The 19,184-nt window shown below is 37.3% G+C and overlaps 1 protein-coding gene and 1 pseudogene across 1 annotated transcript in view; one reads left to right on the forward strand and one right to left on the reverse strand.

Annotated features, from left to right (window-relative positions):
- Positions 1 to 19,184, forward strand: part of LOC130683472 (leucine-rich repeat-containing protein 37B-like) — a 72,640-nt gene that overhangs the window by 13,577 nt on the left and 39,879 nt on the right. Inside the window, exon 2 of the mRNA XM_057501118.1 lies at positions 4,565 to 4,645. The gene's annotated coding sequence lies outside the window, so the exon portion shown is untranslated. The remainder of the gene's footprint in view (positions 1 to 4,564; positions 4,646 to 19,184) is intronic.
- LOC130683227 (potassium channel subfamily K member 13-like) overlaps positions 9,664 to 19,184 on the reverse strand; it is a 32,738-nt pseudogene continuing 23,217 nt past the window's right edge.

The raw sequence follows: 19,184 nt of genomic DNA on the forward strand, positions 1-19,184 counted from the left end.
GCCTTTTATTTCTTTGTGTTGTCTGATTGCCGTGGCTAGGACCTCCAGAACGATGTTGAATCAAAGTGGGAGACTGGGCATCCTTGTCGTGTTCCTGATCTTAAAGGAAAAGCTTTCAGCTTCTTGCTGTTAAGTATAATGCTGACTGTGGGTTTGTCATATATAGCCTTTCTTATGTTGAGGTACTTGCCCTCTATACACATTTTATTGAGAGTTTTTATCATGAATGGATGTTGAATTTTGTCAAATGCTTTTTGGCGTCTATGGAAATAATCATGTGGTTTTTGTCCTTTTTCTTGATGTAGTGGATGATGTTGATGGATTTTCGAATGTTGTACCATCCTTGCATACCTGGGATGAATCCTACTTGATCATGATGGATGATCTTTTTGATGTACTTTTGAATTCGGTTGGCTAATATTTTGTTGAGTATTTTTGCATCTATGTTCATCAGGGATATTGGTCTGTAATGTTCATTTTTTTGTGGTGTCTTTCCCTGGGTTTGGTATTAGAGTGATGTTGGCTTTGTAGAATGAGTGGGAGTATGCCCTCCTCTTCTACTTTGTGGAAAACTTTAAGGAGGATGGGTATTAGGTCTTCACTAAATGTTTGATAAAATTCAACAGTGAAACCGTCTGGTCCAGAGTCTTTGTTCTTAGGTAATTTTTTGATTACCAATTCAATTTCCTTGCTGGTAATTGGTCTATTCAGACTTTCTGTTTCTTCCGGGGTCAGCCTTGGAGGTTTTATTTTTCTAGAAAGTTGTCCATTTCTTCTAGGTTATCCAGTTTGTTAGCATGTAATTTTTCATAGGATTCTCTCATAATTCTTTGTATTTCTGTGGTGTCCATAGTGATTTTTCCTTTCACATTTCTGATTCTGTTTATGTGTAAGACTGTCTTTTTTTCTTGATAAGTCTGGCTAGGGGTTTATGTATTTTGTTTCTTTGCTCAAAGAACCAGCTCTTTGTTTCACTGATTCTCTCTATTGGTTTATTCTTCTCAATTTTATTTATTTCTGCTCCAATCTTTATTATGTCCCTCCTTCTACTGCCTCATTTGTTCTTTTCTAGTGTCATTAATTGTAATTTTCAACTGTTCATTTGGTATTGTTCTTCTTTCCTGAGGTAGGCCTGTATTGCAATATACTTCCCTCTTAGCACAGCCTTCGCTGTGTCCCACACATTTTGCAATGTTGAATTATTGTTATTTGTCTCCATATAGTGCTTGATCTCCGATTTTATTTGGTCATTGACCCATCGATTATTTAGAAGCATGTTATTAAGCCTCCATGTGTTTGTGGGCTCTTTCTTTTTCTTTGTGTAATTATTTCTAGTTTCATACCTTTGTGATCTGAGAAGCTGGTTGATACAATTTCTATCTTTTTTGAATTTACTGAGGCTCTTTTTGTGGCCTAGTATATGATCTATTCTTGGAAATGTTCTGTTTGCGCTTGAGAAGAATGTGTATCCTATTGCTTTTGGATGAAGTGTTCTGTAGATGTCCGTTAGGTCCATCTGTTCTAATATGTTGTTCAGTGCCTCTGTTTCTTTACTTATTTTCTGTCTGGTTGATCTGTCCTTTGTAGTGAGTGGTGTGTTGGAAGTCTCCTAAAATGAATGTGTTGCATTCTATTTCCCCCTTTAATTCTGTTAGTATTTGTTTCACATATGTGCACCATGTGTTGGGTGCATCGATATTTATCATAGTTATATTCTCTTGTTGGACTGACCCCTTTATCATTATGTAATGTCCTTCTTTGACTCTTGTTACTTTCTTTGTTTTGAAGCCTAATTTGTCTGATAGAAGTACTGCAACTCCTGCTTTTTTCTCCCTGTTAGTTGCATGAAATATCTTTTTCCATCCCTTTACTTTCTGTCTGTGTATGTCTTTGGGTTTCAAGTGAGTCTCTTGTGGGCAGCAGATAGATGGGTCTTTTTTTTTATCCATTCAGTGACTCTGTGTCTTTTGATTGGTGCATTCAGACCATTAACATTTAGGGTGATTATTGATAGGTATGTACTTAGTGCTACTACAGGCTTTAGATTCGTGGTTACCAAATTTCAAGGATAATTCCCTTACTTTGTAACAGTCTAGTTTAACTCACTTTGTATGCTATTACAAACACAACCTAAAGGTTCTTTCTTTTTCCCCTCCTTTTTTACCTCCTCCATTCTTTATATGTTAGGTATCATATTCTGTACTCTTTGTTTATCGCTTGATTGACCTTGGGGGTAGTTGGTTTGCTTTTGAATCTGCTTACTAATTAATTGTTGTACTTTGCTGTGGTTTTATTTCCCTGGTGACATCTATTTAGCCTTAGGAATACTTCCATATGTAACAGTCCCTCTGAAATGCACTGTAGAGGTGGTTTGTGGGAGGTAAATTCCCTCAGCTTTTACTTATGTGAAAATTGTTTAATCCCTCCTTGAAATTTAAATGATAGCCTTGCCGGGTAGAGTATTCTTGGTTCAAGGCCCTTCTGCTTTATTGCATTAAATACATCATGCCACTCCTTTCTGGCCTGTAAGGTTTCTGTTGAGAAATCTGATGGTAGCCTGATTGATTTTCCTTTGTATGTGATCTTTTTTCTCTCTCTAGCTGCTTTTAAGAGTCTGTCTTTATCCTTAATCTTTGCCATTTTAATTATTATATGTCTTGATGTTGTCTTGCTTGAGTCCCTTGTGTTGGGTCATCTGTGCACCTCCATGGCCTTAGAGACTATCTCCTTCCCCATATTGGGGAAGTTTTCAGCAATTACCTCCTCAATAACACTTCCTATCCCTTTTTCTCTCTCTTCTTCTTCTGGTGCCCCTATATGTGAATATTGTTCCATTTGGATTGGTCACACAGTTCTCTCAATATTCTTTCATTCTTAGAGATCCTTTTTTCTCTCTGTGCTTCAGCTTCTTTGTATTCCTCTTGTCTAATTTCTCTTCCACTTACCGTCTCTTCTTCTACATGTAATCTGCTTTTAAATCTCTCCATTGTGTGTTTCATTTCAGGTATGGAATTTCTTAATGATTGAATCTCCGATTTAAATTTGTCCCTGAGTTCTTGAATATTTTTCTGTACCTCCATGAGCATGTTTATGATTTTTATTTTAAATTCTCTTTCAGGAAGATTGGTGAGTTCAGTTTGATTTGGCCCTTTTTCTGGGGTTTGTGAGATTTTGGTCTGAAGCAGGTTCTTTGATGTTTCCTAATTCTATGTGGTGCCCTCTAGTGCCCAGAAGCTCTAGTCTCTGGAGCTGCTCAGCCCCTAGAGTGAGGTTGGGGGTCATAGCGGAGTGGTTCTGGTGCCTGTGGGGAACAGAGAACTGTTTCCTGATTCCTGGCTGCAGCACCTGTCTCTGGTGTCAGAGCCAGTGGGCCAAGCACACAGGTGTAAGCCTCTGTGCTTGGCGTCTCTAGGTGTTGTAGGCGGGGCCTCCCTCTGCCTGGCCTGATGCCAGTGCAGTGACTGCTGGTTTGTGAGCCGGTGCCGGCAGGCCAGGAGGAAGGTGCTGCAGGCTGCGTGTCACAGTTGGGGGTGTCGTTGCTGAGTAGGCAGCCAGGGGGATGGAGTGCCTGAAGCTCCTCAAAGTTCCCAACCAGCTGGGCAGAGCTCACCCAGACACCCTTGTCTAGCTCTCCGTTCTCCCATGCAGCAAGCTCCGTGAAAACCCTGCCCCTTCAGCAGCCCTCTCTAGGAAGCCTGTCAGATCGCCCACCTCTCCTTTGTCCGAGAGCGGCCCCATGTGGATCCCGCCCTCTGCAAACGGCCAGAATCTGTGTCTCACGTATTCCACCTGTCCCAGCTCCCCAACCCCACCAGTCTCCAGAGCACCACACAATGTATGTTTGTACTCCAAAGCAGACCTCTAGGGCTGGATGTTCAGCAGCCTTAGGCTTTCACCCGCTCCCCGCTCCATTTCTCTTCCTCCTGCCGGTGATTTGGGTTGGGGGAAGGGCTTGGGTCATGCCGGATCAAGGCTTTCATACGTTACCCTGTTTCATGAGGCCTGTTCTGTTCGTGAGGTCTGTATGCAGTCTGGTGCAGCCTTCTTTCCTGTTGCTGTTTTAGGGCTAGTTGTATTAACTATATTTGCACACTATATATGGTTTTGGGAGGAATTCTCTGTCTCACCTCTCATGCCACCATCTTAGTGCTGGTATTTTATCTGATTTTGAAAAAGGAAAGCCTCAGTTGAAGTTAGACTAGCACTAGGAGCTTGAAAATCTGTGAAGAGTCAAGCTTCTTCCCTAGAATCTGCAAAAATCCAGTTCTCCTTCACTAGCCAGCACATCTGCTAATATTAATTGCTTTTAAAATGATCCCAATTATATGACAATGTATTCAGTTACTATTAATGCATTTTTCCTATTTTAATTCCAGGTGTAGTATGTTTTAGCAGCATCAGGATTAAGTTAGAGTTTGTGTCTGACCTAGGAATCTAACCACAATATCAACAGTATTTCTATTGGGAAAACATCATCAGTTCTAAGCTGACTTTTCATAGGCTATGCATTAGTTTAGGTTTAGGTCTCTCTTGTCGCAAACTAATCTGATTTTTCTTTCTTAAGATTTTTCCTGGTTATTGGAACAGACGATCTTTCAACGAACTATGTCATCATCTATTCCCTGTAATCAGCCTAATAATAAAGGTAAGAATTCGAAAAGTCAACAGCAGGGTGTCACCCTCCAGACATTTTAATTCTGGTTTCTTTGGATTTGTTGGTGTACATTCAAATTTCTTTCTCTTTATATTAGCTCTGTCTTGAACTTTGTCATAGAAGCACATGCTGGTATTAGTAGGAATACTTAACTGAATAGGTCAGAGAGTGATTCTCTAGATTTTGGTGTAATAGGAACTCCTTTAATTGAAAGTAAGAGAAGCCCAATTCAGTTTAAACAAAAAAGAAAGGATATCAGGTCAGTAGGAAGTCTAGATTGAGACCCAGCTTCGCACATGGCTATATTGTTACTGAAGAAATGCCATAGGTACTCAGCATCTCTGATTTATGTTTTTGTTGGAATTGTTTACGGGAAACATTTTCTGCTGTATGAACTGTTAGCTTGAATGTTCTTATTCAGCCTTCTGGTGCATATTTACAAGAGTTTTTCTTGGGTGTACATCTAGGGGTAGAAATGAGTCCCTTATTCCCATCAATAGTATTTTAGAAATGCCACATCCTCTCCAATTGTAAACTTCTCTTCATGTTCCTTCTCCTCCTCTTTCTCATCTTCCATCTTCCCACTCAAATAGGTACAAAACTGCATCCCTTGGCAGTATGCATTTCTGTGGTAAAGTTGGTTGAGCATCTCTTCATATAATTTTTTGCCAGGTATATTTTATTTGCTATGAAATGTTTATTCTGTCTTTGGCCCATTTTTTAAAATTTTTCTTTCAGTTACTTGATTTTTTTTGTTGTTATTTTGGTATCATTAATATACAATCACATGAGCAACACTGTGGTTACTAGATTCCCATTATCAAGTCCCCACCACATACCCCATTGCAGTCACTGTCTATCAGCATAGAGTCATTGCTTGTCTTCTGTGTGCTATACTGCCTTCCCCGTGCCCAACCCCCCACGCCTATGTTATGTGTGGTAATCGTAATGCCCCTTATTCCCCTTCCCCCTCCCCAGTCCCTTTCCCTTTGGTAACTGTTAGTCCATTCTTGGGTTCTGTGAGTCTGCTGCTGTTTTGTTCCTTCAGTTTTGCTTTGTTTTTATGCTCCACAGATGAGTGAAATAATTTGGTACTTGTCTTTCTCCGCCTGGCTTATTTCACTGAGCATAATACCCTCCAGCTCCATCCTGGCCCATTTTTTATTAGGCTTTTTTTTTTTTTTTTGCAGGAGTAATTTACAGATTTTGGAATTCAAATCCTCTTTTGGTCATAGGTATTACAGATTACAGATATTTCATATCTAAATCCTCATCCATCTCAATAAGACACTGATGTAGGGGCTCCATTTCATTTTATTCTGCATGAATAACCACTTCCCAGCTCATTACTAAATAGTTCTATTTTCACCCACTGCTCTGCCATGCCACTTGCAGCATATTGCTAAGCATATCTATGTATAATCCTATTTCTGGACTGCTACGTTCCCTTGGTCGTTTTGTCCCTACATATGCTGTACTGTCTTAATATTGTAATATTATACTAACTGTCAATGTCTGACAGGGTAAACCTCCTTACTCTTAAATCTTTTTCTTGGTAAGAGAGCATCTTGGCAATTTTAGTAATTTATCAAACAAATTTTAGAATCAGCTTAAGTGTCACAAAAAACCTTTTCAGGATTTTGACTGCAATTACATTGAATTTATAGGTAGATTTGGGAAGAAATGACATATTTACATCAGTTTTTGTACTCCTCAACATAGGAAAACTCTCCTTATGTAGATCCTTAATGTCTTTAGAGTTGTATAAATTCCTATGTACAAGATTTATATGTCTTTTGTTATATTTATTGCTCAGTTATTTTAATTGTTGTAAATTTTGTTGTAAATGATGTTTTTCTTTAAAAGTTACATTTTATTGTCTGTTGGTGTAAAAATGCAATTGATTTCATATATTGGTTTTATATTGGGCTACCTTGTTGAGCTTTCTGTTTATTTTTAATAATTTGTCCATAGATCCTTTCTGTTTTTTATAGTTATACTGATTATAAAATATTGATTTATGCTTTCCATTTTTTCCCAGTTGTTATGCTAAAAATTTTTTTTATTAATGGATCCATGAGAACTCTTGGTTTAATTCTGAGTGGAAATGAACTTACTTAGATTTAAAGAGAATACTTCTATGACTTTCTCATTTAAGTTAAGGTTTGCTTTAAGTATTTTTGAATATACCATTTTTATGATTAAATAAATTCAGCAATATTCCTAGCTTATTAATGTTTCTTCTTTTTATCACGAATGTTGAATTTTGTCAAGCACATTTTCTGTTTCCTTATGAGAACAAAGCAGATTGGCTTCAAAAATTTACTTATTTTTTGAAGTAAGTGCTTTTCTAGGTATCTTACATGTTAATTTTCTGTCCTGTAGTCTAGTCTACTATTAAAAATAGTAATAGGTCAAGGGGATTCAGAGTATGTTAGCCCAAAGTGGAAAAGCCCCTTCCCTAGAAATTTCTGAGAATTTCTATAACACAGTATATATCTATAAACACAATAGGCAGTGATACCTATAGTGACCCAGGCTGGAACCTGATTTAGATTGTAGGTCTATGTGCCTCTAAATTATGAGAGGTGCTAGAACTTAAGTGCTCACTTGTGTTGCTGAATATTTATTTTTAAAGCTTATTTCTAGTAATTGCAAGTTGCTTTTGGAATGAAATTGTTACCATTGTATTTTCTAGCTATGAATTGCTACTTTATAGGAAAACACTGCAGTTAATATGTTTACTATATCAAACCACTTGCCTAATGATTACAAAAGTTTTTCAGTTATTTCTCCTGGTTTTTTAAGTCACACCATAATAAAGTTAATTTGGTTCATTCTTTTCCAGTATTTGTGTTACTTATTTTCTTCCAAACAATGCTTTTCTAAGGTTGTGAAATATGCCTACAGAAATGTACATAAAACAGAAAAGAACAATATAAGGAAACAATTATATATAAGTAGCTTTGTATCTACCACCCAAATCAAAAAGTAGTTCATTGGTAGCATCCTAAAATTCTCCTTTGTGTTCTTTCCCAGTCACATCCCTATCCTGGGTTACCTCCAACCTGATTTTATAGTAATCACATTTTCAATATTCTCTATGTTCTTTGTGTTCATCCCTAAACCTGCATATATTGTTTTTGTGATGCTTCCTCATTGAAACTTATTGTTAGATGTTGCACATAGCTCATTAAATTTCCTTGCAATAAAATATTCCTGTGTGAACACAATTTATTTCTATATTCTGCCATATTGACCTGAGTCATATCTAGTTTGACCAGTTATGATGACTGTTGCTTCAAATGCCTGGTAGCCATTTTATTTCCTTCTGAGAACAAAGCAGATTGGCTTTAAAAATTTACTTATTTTTTAAGAGCACATACCTAGCAGTGGAATTGTTGGGTCACAGGGAACTTGTAGTAGATAATACCAAAATATTTCCAAATTTACATCACTACCCAATTTCCCACATCCTCACCCACACAAAGTAGGCAACATTTAAACATTTAAAAATAGGTAACATTTAAATACTGCCTGTCTTGTAGGCATCTCAAGATACCTTATTATAAATTTCACCTGCATTTATTTTCTGTTTACTGAAGTTGAGAACTTTGTCATACATTTATTGATCACTTGAAATTTCTCTAGGAAATGTTGCTTGAAGAATTTTTCATTTGTTTTGTCTTTTTCTTACTGACTTTTAGAATTTTTAAAAATCTAAATACATGTCTTATGTATGTTATGTTGCAAATATCTTCTTGCATACATGACCTTTTCCACTCTGTATGGTGTCTTTGATGAAAAGAAGTTCTTAATTTTTATGAAGTCATATTTATCATTTTTTCCTGGAGGTTTCTTACTTTTTAAAAGTCTTAAAGGGACAACAGCTGAACAAAATCATCCCAGCATACTCAGCCCAACAGGTTGGGAATCTTGAGGAACTTCGGGCCCCCTAGCCCCCTAGAGGGTAAAGCATCCCCGAAGCCTCTCATGGCGATAAGCAGTCCGCCATTCATTCCCCTCCAGATGGTGCTGCAAGTGGACCGGCTGACCTGCCACAGCTGCTGACCATAGTCATCAATGCAGAAATTTTATTTGAAAAAAAAAAATTCAGCAGTGAAACCATCTTGTCCAGGGCCTTTGTTCTTAGGTAGTTTTTTGATTACCAGTTCAATTTCCTTGCTGGTAATTGGTCAGATTTTATGTTTCTTCCTGGGTCAGCCTTGGAAGGTTGTATTTTTCTGGAAAGTTGGCCATTTCTTCTAGGTTATCCAGTTTGTTAGCATATAATTTTTCTTAGTATTGTCTCATAATTCTTTGTATTTCTCTGGCATGTAAGGTTTCTGTTGAAAAGTCTGATGATTGCCTGATGGGCTTTCCTTTGTATGTGATCTTTTTACTCTCTCTAGCTGCTTTTAAAAGTCTGTCCTTATCCTTGATCTTTGCCATTTTAATTATTATATGTCTTGATGTTGTCTTTCTTGGGTCCCTTGTGTTAGGAGATATGTGCACCTCCATGGCCTGAAAGACTATCTCCTTCCCCAGATTGGGGAAGTTTTCAGCAAATACCTCCTCAATAACACTTTCTATCCCTCTTTCTCTCTCTTCTTTTTTTGGTACCCCTATAATACAAATATTGTTCTGTTTGGATTGGTCACACAGTTCTCTCAACGTTTTTTCATTCCTAGAGATCCTTTTTTCTCTGTGCCTCAGCTTCTTTGTATTCCTCTTCTCTAATTGCTATTCCATTTACCATCCCTTCTACTACATCTAATCTGCTTTTAAATCCCTCCACTGTATGTTTCATTTCAGATATGGAATTTCTTAATGATTGAATCTCCATCCTAAATTTGTCCCTGAGTTCTTGAATATTTTTCTGTACCTCCATGAGCATGTTTATGATTTTTATTTTGAACTCTCTTTCAGGAAGATTGGTGAGTTTAGTTCATCTGGTCCTTTTTCTGGTATTTGTGAGATTTTGGTATGAACCAGGTTCCTTTGATGTTTCATATTTGTATGTCGTGCCCTCTATTGCCCACAAGCTCTAGTTTCTGGAGCTGCTCAACCCCTGGAGTGATGTCAGGGGTCACTGGGTACTCGTGCTGGTGCCTGGGGAGAGGAAAGAGCTGTTTCCTGCTTCCCAACTGCAGTGCTTGTCTCCACTGTCAGAACCAGTAGATGGAGCACACAGGTGTAAGCCTCTGTGCTTTGTGTTTGTAGCTGCTGTAGGTGGGGCCTCCCTCTGGCTTGCCTGAGACCAGGGTAGGGACTGCCGGTTTGCTAGCCAGTGCCTGCAGGCCAGGAGGAAGGCGCAGCATGCTGCATATCACAGTGGGGGGCCTCAGAGCTGAATAACCAGCCATGGGGTTGGAGCACCTGAAGCTCCTGAAAGTTCCCAAACTGCTGGGCAGAGTGTGCCCAGACAACCTTGTCCACCTATTCCTTCTCCTGAGCAGCAAGCTCTGTGCAAACCCTGCCCCTTCAGCAGCCCTCTAGCTGCTAGGAATCCTCTCAGACCAGCTGCCTTTCCTTTGTCCCAGAGCAGCAGGATGTGGATCCCTGTCCTCCACAAACGGCTGGAATCTCATTCTCTCCAAGTATTCTGCCTGTCTTAGCTTTCCAACCCCACGAATCTCCAGAGCACGATGCAATGTAGGTTTGTGCTCCCAGAGCAGAGCAGATCTCCAGGGCTGCGTGTTCAGCAGTCCCAGGTTTCCACCCCTTCCCCGCTCTGTTTTTCTTCTTCCCACCGGTGAACTGGGGTGGGGGAAGGGCTTGGGTCCCACTGGATCAAGGCTTTGGTACATTACCATTTCCTGAGGTCTGCTTTGTTATCCAGGTGTATGCAGTCTGGTGTAGCCTTCTTCCTGTTGCTCTTTTATGATTAGTTGTATTAACTATATTTTCATATTATATGTGGTTTGGGGAAGAGTTTTCTGTCTCACCTCTCATGCTGCCATCTTTAATGTCCGTGTCCATAGTTTTTTATATATGATCTTCTGCTTTATTCTTGTCTTCATCTGTGTTTATCCTTTCTAATCCCTAAGATTATATAACTTGTTTTATCTCTCCTGTCCTTAAATAAGCCCCTGAGGGGAACCTATGTTTTTTATCTTAGTGAATCAAGTTTTAGTTTTATATATTACTTTTACTTTTAATAATTTTAACTTTCACCTTAACTATCTCATTTTATAGGGAATCCTTTGGGAAAACTCTCATTTGAAGTCTAAAGACATCCATCAATATGCCTTATTAACCATTTTTCCTTCTTGCAAGAATGAATTAGATTCACAAATTTTGCCTATTGATCTTAAGAAAGGTGGGCCAACTCACTGTACTCTTCCTATCAGATACTCATGTATTTTCAATGGGGCAAAATTCTTATACGCACAATATCTGCTTTAGTATACATACCCCTAATCTATCAGTTCTGTCTCTTTACTTGGATCTCGGCTTTGTTATAGATGGCCTAGAGACAGTCAACAGTAGAGTCTGTCCTGGAGAATGTTCCATGTGCACTTGAGAATATATATTCTACTATTGCTGAATTGAGTTCCATAAATGTCTGTTAGGTCCAACTAGTTTGTAGTATAGTTCAAGTTTTTGTTTCCTTATTGATTTTCTGTCTGATTGTTCTGTCCATATTATAAGTAGGATACTTAAGACTCCAACTGTTTTTGTAGAGCTATTTCTTCCTAGAGTTCTTTCAATGTTTGCTTCATGTATTTCAGAGCTCTGATATTTAGTGTATACATGTTTATAATTATTACATCATCTTCCTTGTAAGTTGATCCTTTTATCATTATATAATGTCCTTCTTTGTCTCTTATGTTTTCTACTTAAAGACTATTTTGCCCAATATTAGCGTAGCCCCCTCTGTTCTTTTTTGGTTACTATTTGCATGGAATAACTTTTTCCATCTTTCACTTTCAACCTATGTGTGTCCTTAGATCTAAAGTGTGTTTTCTTTTAATCTGTTCTGCTAATCTGTGCCTTTTGATTGGGTAGAGCAGTCAGCTTACACTGAAGGTAATTACTGATGGGGAAGGATTTTACTATTGCTTTGTTACATGTTTTCTGTATGTGCTGTGGCTTTTTTGTCCTTCCTTCCCTCTCTTACTGCTTTCCTTTGTGTTTAACTTTTACCATAATTTACCTTAAGGTTCACTGTTGATGTCCTTTCTGTGGGTTTGGACAAATGTATAATAACAAGTTTCCATTATTAGACTATCACACAAAGCGTTTTCATTGCCCCAGAAATCCTCTGTACTCTGTCTGTTCATCCCTTCCCAAACCCCAATCCCTGACAACTACTAATCTTTTTACTATCTTTATTGTTTTGCCTTTTGAGAATGTCAGAGTTGGGATCATATAGTATATAGACAATCCAAATTGGCTTCTTTCACTTCATAATATGCATTTAAATTTTTTTCATGTCTTTTCAAAGCTTGATAGCTCATTTATTTTTAGCATTAAATAATATTCCATTGTCTGGATGTACCAGTTGTTTTATCCATTCACCTACTGAAGGACATTTTGGTTGCTTTTAAGTTTTGGCAGTTAAGAATAGAGCTGCTAAAGCATCCATGTGCAGATTTTTGTGTGGACATAAGATTCCAACTCCTTTGGGTAAGTACCAAAGATCAATATTGCTGGATAGTATGGTAAGATTATGTTTAGTTTTGTAAAAAACTGCCAAAGCTTCTTCCAAAGTGATTGTACCATTCTACATTCCCACTAGCAATGATGCTCCATATCTTTGCCAAGATTTGGTGTTGTCAGTGTTCTGGGTTTTAGCTATTCTAATCGACGGGCAGTGGTATCCCACTGTTTGACTTTGCATTTTGTTGATGGCTTTATGATGTGGAACATCTTTTCATATGCTTATTTTCCATCTGTGTATCTTCTTTAGTGAAATGCTTGTTACGAAGGTTTTTGGCTCTTTAAAAATTGGGTTGTTATCTTACTGTTGAGTTTTAAGAGTTCTTTTTGTATTTTGGATAATGGTATTTTATCAGGTGTCTTTTGCAAATATTTCCTACAAGTCTGTCTTGTCTTTTCATTCTCTTGACATTGTCTTTCGCAGAGCAGAAGTTTTTAATTTAATGAACTCCAGTTTACCAACTCTTTATTTCATGGATCATGCTGTTGGGTGTTGTTTCTTAAAAATCATTGCTTTACCTAAGGTCATATAAGTTATCTCCTACATTACTTTCTAGTAGTTTTATACTTTTGAATTTTACATTCAGGTCTGTGATCCATTTTGAGTTAATTTTTCTCCTGTACAAAATTAGTGTCTAGATTCATTTTCTTTGCATGTAGATGTCCAGTAGTTCCAAAAAACCACTGGGAAAAGACTTTCTTTGCTCCACTCTATTGCCTTTGCTCATTTGTCAAAGATCAGTTGACCATATTTATGAGGATCTATTTTTGGGTTCTCTACATATAGATGTTTTATACATTTGTACCTAAATATTTCATTTTGGGACATGATAATGTAAATGATGTTATATTTTTAATTTCAAATTCTACTTGTTCATTGCTGGCATATGGGAAAGTGCCTTACTCTGTATATTAGCTTTGTATCTTGCAGTATTGCTGTAATTGCTTATTAGCTCCAGGAACATTTGTTTTTGTTTTACTGTTGATTCTTTTGGATTTTCTACACAGATGACTGTGTCATCTGTGAACAAAAACAATTTTATTTCTTCCTTCCCAATCTGTGTACCTTTCTCTTTTCTTGTCTTACTGCATCAGCAGTGATTTCCAATACAATGCTGAGCAGATGTGGTGAGAGGTTTTTGCCTCATATCTAATCTTATTGGGAAAGCTTCAGGTTTCTTACCATGAATTATGATGTTAGCTGTACTTTTTCTGTTGATAATCTTTATCTTTGAGGGAGTTCCTCTTTATTCCTAGTTTACCTACAGTTTTGATCATGAATAATTCAGGTTTTGGATTTCGTCACATGCTTTTCCTGCATCTGTTGATGAGTATGTGATTTTTCTTCTTTAGCCTGATGATGTAATTGATTATACTGATAAATTTTCAAAAGTTGAACTAATCTTGCTTACTTGATATAAATCCCACTCGTACATGGTATATAATTCTTTTTATACATTGTTACATTCAGTTTTCTAATATTTTGTTTAGGATTTTTGCATTTGGGTTTATGAAAGATAATGCTTTGTAGTTTTCTCTTTTTGTAATGCCATTTTCTGGTTTTGGCATTAGGGTAATTCTGGCCTAACGGAATGAATTAGGAAGTGTTTCCTCTGCTACTATCCACTGAGATTGTAGAAAATAGGTATAATTGCAGCCTTAAATGTTTGGTAGAAGTCACCAGTGAACCTTTCTGGATATGGTGCTCTCTAGTTGGGAAAATTATTGTTGACACAATATATATATATAGGCCTATTCAGATTGCCTATTTCTTCCTGTGTAAGTTTTGACAGATTGTGTCTTTCAAGGAAATGGTCCATTTTATCTAGGTTATCAAATCTGTGGGCATAAAAATGTTCATAATATTCCTTGAATATCTTTTTAATGTCCCTGAGGTCTACAGTTGATGTCCCCTTTTTCATTTCTGATATTAGCAATTTGTCTCCTCTTTTTCCTCAGCCTACCTAGAGACTAATCAATTATATTGATCTTTTCAAAGAACCAGCTTTTGGTTTTGTTGCTTTTCTCTATTGATTTCCTGTTTTCAGTTTCATTGATTTCAGCTGTATTTCTTTTCTTCTGCTTCCTTTGAATATAATTTGCTCCTTTATCTAGTTTTTTCCTATGTGGAAACTTAGATTATTAATTTTAACTATTCTTTTCAGATTTACACACCCAATGCTATATATTTATTTCCCTCTGAGCACTGCTTATGCTGCATTCCACAAATTTTAACAAATTGTGTTTTCATTTTCACTTAAATCAAAATAATTTTTCTCTTGAGATTTCTTTGACTCATGTGTAACTTTGAAGTATATTGTTTATTCTCTACATATTTCGGATTCCCAGTTATCCTTCTGTTATTTCTAGTTTAATTCCATTGTAGTCTGGGAGCAGATATTATAGATTTTATCTTCTTTTACATTTGTTAAGGTGCACTTAATGGGCCAGAATGTGGTCTATCTTTGTGAATTTAATTGATGTTTATATGATATGTTTCAGTTCCGTTCTCTTTTCCTTTTGTGTATTCTATAGATTTGTGTGTGTGTTGTTGCCATAAGGATTACATACAACATCCTAAATTTATGAATCTGTCTTAAATTCATCTATGAGAAATACTCCATTTCTTTACAACTGGTTCCTCCCTCACTTTGCTATTAATATCACAAATTGTATCTTTATATACTTTGTGCCATTAATATATATTTATACTTTTTTGTGCAATTTGTCTTTTAAATTTTGTAGAAAGTAAAAAATGGAGATACAAAGCAAAATTACAATAGTGCTTAAAAAAATATTTGTCCATGTATTTTCTTTTACCAGAGACTGTTATATTTTCATATGATTTAAAGTTACTGTTGAGTGTCTTTTCATTTCATATTGAAATAATCCCCTTTAGCATTTCTTCTAGAGCATTTCTTGTATTAGTGGTAATGAGATCCCTCAGCTTTTGTTTGGAAGTATTTTGATTTCTCCTTTATTTTTGAAAAAGAGTTTTGCCAGATAAAGTATTCTCAGTTGATGGGGTTTTTTTTTTAGCAGTTTAAATATATCATCCCACTGCATCCTGGCCTCCGTGTTTTTTGCTGAGAAATTGGCTGTTAATCATTTTGTATGATGAGTTGTTTCTCTCTTGTTGGTTTTAAGATTTGCTTTGACATTGACCGTTTGATTATAATGTGTCTTGATACACATCTCTTTGGGTTTATCCTACTGGGACTTTATTGAGCCTCTTAACCTGTAGATCCACATATTTCATCAAATTTAGGAAGTTTTCAGCCCTTATTTCCTCAAATAATCTCTGTTCCTTTCTCTCTTTTTCTGGACACCTATAATGTGTATATTGGTCCATTTGTTAGAATTCCACAAATCACCATGACTTTGCTTTTCTTATTTTTTTTCTACCCCTCAGCCTTAATAATATCGTCTGTCTTAAAATTCACTGATTCTTTCTTATGCTTTCTCAAATCTGCTGAACCCTTCTAACAGTTTTTTCACTTCAGATATTGTATTTTTCAGCTCCAGAACTTTTCTTTTTGTAATTTCTATTATTTTTGCTGATGATCTCGTTTTGTTCATATACTGTTTTCCTGATTTCTTTAGTTCTTTGGCCATTTTTTCTTTACCTCTTTGAGCATACTTAAGACAGTTATTTTAAAGCCTTTGTCTAATATGTCTAACGTCTGGGCTCCCTCAGGGAGAGGTTCTGCCATTTCACTTTCTTTTGTACGGGCCATGTTTTCCTGTTTCTTTGTATGCCATGCAAGTTTCTGTTGAAAAGCAGGAGTCTGAAAAAACAGTCACCTTTCCCAGTCTTTGAAGACAGGCTCCGTACTAGACGGTCCTTCACTGATTAGCTAGGCATGCTCTGAGCACAAGGAAATCAGCCTCACATGAAAGCCAAGGTCTTCTCAGGTCTCCACTGAATATGAATCCTGCATGTGCATTACTCAGTTCCTCTATATACATAGCTGCTTTTGAATGTATTCATTTCCCAGAGAATCTCACCCCAGCTCCTCTTCCAGGTTTTAGATGGTTGTTGCATGTGTCCAGCTACTGAAAAGTCTGTAGTCTCCCTGAAGCCTTCATGAGTAGTGGCTCCCACTTCCCCCCACCTGAGATTTGAGTTAGGGGATAGAGACCAATCCTTCTGGTTAGAACGTTGCAAATAAAGTCTGTTCTGCCATCTGCAGTTCCAGGGAGGGAACTGGACTGTTATGCCCTCCAGACCAAGACCTTGCCAAGCCAGAGAGGAGTTGAGGCAAGGACAAGTAAAAATGTCATATATAACCACTTTTGGAAAACAATGATTTGCTATTTTTAAAAACCTTATTAACTGCTGTATAATTTAATATATGGTATTAACATGTCACTATTCTCCTACAGCTTGGAACTGAAGTTGTTTTCAATTGTGCAATATTAACTATACTAAGATCTTGGCTCAGTTATACTGAGACTTGAATGTGCTAATCACATGTCCTAATTGGCATAGAGTCCAAGAGGCCCCCTGCCAAAGTACTTCAGCTCTGTATACAGATATGGTTCAAATATAAGTAAAGACGTTTTGGGATGGAGAATGAGAGGCCAGAACAAGCAGACAGAACAACCAGGAATGGAATCCAATATGGGAAAAGTCATAGAAGTGAAGAAAGAGCCTGGATCTGTGGAAATTAAGGTTGAGGCTAAAATATGAAGTTATGCTTGATCTTAGGTACATAAGCAAGCCAAAATTATTTAAGTATATAAAGCATACATAAATATATATACACAGAGAGGCTTCTAAAAGTTGAATTACCTGGTCACATGATGAAATATTTAAATATCTTGATATGTATTGTCAAATAGTTTCCTAAAAAATTATATGAGATCTTTCTCTAGCTACTTTATATTGGGGAGGGTTACAGGGCTCTATCTGCCCTGTACCTTTTGGGGCAAGGAGGCTATTTTTCCAGGTCTACTACAGTGCAGCACCATTTCCTCAGGGTTGCTCAAAAACTCAGAGCTGAGCCAGAAGGAAGCTGCCTCTCTAAGAGATCTGGGGATCTAGTCATTCATTCAAACAAGCCCTGACCTGGATTCCAAGAAGAAAGCTTTTAAATATGACCCTGAGGGGTCCCCTAAAAAGAAAAACTGAGAAGTCTTCACTTCTGGTAGATGAGCAACAATGAAGCCAGGTAAACACATTTACATTTAAAATAATAATAATCTTAATATGGCATAATTATGCAAAAAATCAGAGGGAGATGTGTATTCTTGCCATGCTATGCTTACTGCATAGTACTACAGCATGGTGTTCTTTAGACACAACTTCTTCACATCTTTTACACATGAGAGATACCTTAAACGTGCATCCATCTTCCCTGCTGAACTAATAGAGACTCTCCATTTCTATCCCAAAAGGCTGCAAGGGAATCAGTTCCATTTATGGTATTCAATACAGCCCCAGGCCTGCTATAGAATCACTACTTGTCTTCTCTGTATTGTACAGCCCTCCCCGTGCCCCCACTACATTATATCGGCTAATAGTAATACCCCTTATCAGTTCCTTCCTGCCCATCCTCCCCAGTCCCTTTCCCTTTGGTAACTGTTAGTCCATTCTTGCGTTCTATGAGTCTGCTGCTGTTCTGTTCCTTTAGTTTTTTTCTTTGTTCTTATACTCCACAGATGAGTGAAATCGTTTGATACTTGTCTTTTTCCACCTGGCTTATTTCACTGAGCATAATACCCTCTAGCTCCCTCCATCCATGATGTTGCAAATGGTAGGATTTGTTTTCATCTTATGGCTGAATAATATTCCATTATGTATATGTACCACATCTTCTTTATCCATTCATCCACTGATGGACACTTAGGTTGCTTCCAATTCTTGGCTGTTGTAAATAGTGCTGCGATAAACATAGGCGTGCATCTGTCTTTTCAAACTGGGCTGCTGCATTCTTAGGGTAAATTTCTAGGAATGGAATTCCTGGGTCAAATAGTATTTCTATTTTGAGTTTTTTGAGAAACCGCCATACTGCTTTCCACAATGGTTGAACGAGTTTCCATTCCCACCAGCAATGTAGGAGGGTTCCCCTTTCTCCACATCCTTGCCAACATTTGTTGTTGTCCATCTTTTGGTTGGTGGCGATCCTTACTGGTGTGAGGTGATACCTCATTGTGGTTTTAATTTGCATTTCTCTGATGACAAGTGATGTGGAGCATCTTTTCATGTGTCTGTTGACCATCTGAATTTCTTCTTTGGAGAACTGTCTGTTCAGCTTCTCTGCTCATTTTTTAATTGGATTATTTGCTTTTTGTTTGTTGAGGTGTGTGAGCTCTTCATATATTTTGGATGTCAGCCTTTTGTTGAATATGTCACTTAGGAATATATTCCCCCATACTGTAGGATGCCTTTTTGTTGTATTGATGGTGTCCTTTGCTGTATAGAAGCTTTTCATCTTGGTATAGTCCCACTTGTTCATTTTTGCTTTTGTTTCCCTTGTGTGGGGAGATATGTTCATGAAGAAGTTGCTCATGTTTATGTCCAAGAGATTTTTTCCTATGTTTTTTTCTAAGAGTTTTATGGTTTCATAACTTACATTCAGGTCTTTGATCCATTTTGAATTTACTTTTGTATATGGGGTTGAGACAGTGATCCAGTTTCATTCTCTTACATGTAGCTGTCCAGTTTTGCCAGCACCAGCTGCTGAAGAGGCTGTCATTTCCCCATTTTATGTCCATGGCTCCTTTATCATATATTAATTGACCATATATGTTTGGGTTAATATCTGGACACTCTGTTCTGTTCCACTGGTCTGTGGGTCTGTTCTTGTGCCAATACCAAATTGTCTTGATTACTGTGGCTTTGTAGTAGAGCTTAAAGTTG

This window comes from Manis pentadactyla, chromosome 4 (genome assembly GCF_030020395.1).
Source record: "Manis pentadactyla isolate mManPen7 chromosome 4, mManPen7.hap1, whole genome shotgun sequence".
Lineage (NCBI taxonomy): Eukaryota > Metazoa > Chordata > Mammalia > Pholidota > Manidae > Manis > Manis pentadactyla.